At 39.4% G+C, this 1,657-nt stretch overlaps 1 protein-coding gene across 5 annotated transcripts in view; it reads left to right on the forward strand.

The window, feature by feature from the left end:
* The window catches only part of GRIA3 (glutamate receptor, ionotropic, AMPA 3), a 323,974-nt gene that overhangs the window by 252,878 nt on the left and 69,439 nt on the right, over positions 1-1,657 (forward strand). The window lies entirely within an intron of this gene.

Consider the following 1,657-nt stretch of genomic DNA (forward strand, 5'->3'; position numbering starts at 1 on the left):
TAAAAAATAAATTAATTAATTAATTAAATTAAAATAAAAAATGGGATCAATATAAAAGCATTGCCTGCCTTTACCTGAGGTAATTATGTAGTGTACTACTAACACATTATTTTATTGATGTAATACATGTGAGTGCTACACTGATATTTATCATTATAAATAATGGCTTACTATACTAGTATAGGGTAATATGTGTTCTAATAACTATTTTACCCTTGTGATTACCCACACAGAATTATTTCATGTTTGCATATATCATATTTAATAATAAACAACTTATATTTTAGTCATTTATGGTTTCTTTACTTAGGATCTGTTGCAATGATAGATACAGAAATAGAAAATTGAGTCACTGCTTTCAAAGAACCTATCTATAATAATCTATAATAATAAAAGCATAATATGCTAATTAGACTGGACAGCCTAACTACCTTCTGGAAGTCATTCCAGATGTCCTTCCGGACAACCTTCAGGATGAAGCCGTGGCAGCAGGGGCCGAAGCAGAGGTGGTTAGGAGCGATCAGGCAGTTAGGGGCGATCAGGCAAGCAGGCCAGTGATTAGGGGCAATCAGGTAGGCAGGCAGGGGGGTTAGGGGCGATCAGGCAGGCAGGTAGGCAAGCAGTTAGGAGCCAGCGGTCCCGGATTGCGAGAGGGATGTCCAACTGCCAGTTTAGGCCTGATTCCGGCAGTCGGACACCCCCTGAGGGGTCCTGGATTGCGAGAGGGTGCAGGCCAGGCTGAGAGACCATCCTCCCCCATGCATGAATTTCATGCACCAGGACTCTAGTGTTTTAGTAAACATACTCTTCAAAAATAATTCAAGGATAATAGCAAACACTCAAGTACCATAGTCCTGAGTATTGTAGTCCTATGTCACACCTCATGGTGGCAGTGGAGGGGGGACATATAACAAATATGGACTATTATACTCATCCCACAAGAATTTCCAGTCAAATAAGCCAGTCAGAGAAAGATAAGTATCACATGGTCTCGCTTATATGTGGAATCTAATGAACAAAATAAACTGATGAACAAAATAGATCTAGAGACATTGAAGCATGCAACAGACTGATGTATTTTAGAGGGAAAGGGATGGTGGGAAAAGATTAACTGAAGAACTTATATGCATAACCCATGGACAGACAATGGTGCAGTGAAGGCCTCGGAAGGGGGTGGGAGCAGGCTGGAGAGGGTTTATGGGGGGGGGGAGGGGACAACTGTAATTCTTTCAACAATAAAGATAAGTTTAAAAAATAAAAAGAATTTCCAGTCAAGTGATGGAAATAAAACATAAGAGCATGGAAATTAAAATAAGAAAACAAGTGTTAAGCAGTGATATGTCACAAGGGAATATAAGATGCTTTGCAAAGTAGCAACAACAACAAAAATAGGAAAAAAATTGAGTCAGTGACCCTAAGCCAATATGCCTCAGGACAAAAGGCCAGCCAGTGTCATTTTCTTAACTTACCATCAAGATAAAAGTATTTTAGAACCCACTGAATGCTACTACTTTTCTAACCAAAGCACTTACCAATCAATTGCTTATCTACACTAATAAAAGACAAACATGCAAATTGACCATACCTTCGCTACACCTTAAGCCATGCCCACCAGCCAATCAGAGCAACTATATGCAAATTAACCCAACCAAGATGG

Source organism: Myotis brandtii, unplaced genomic scaffold, assembly GCF_000412655.1.
Source record: "Myotis brandtii unplaced genomic scaffold, ASM41265v1 scaffold39, whole genome shotgun sequence".
Lineage (NCBI taxonomy): Eukaryota > Metazoa > Chordata > Mammalia > Chiroptera > Vespertilionidae > Myotis > Myotis brandtii.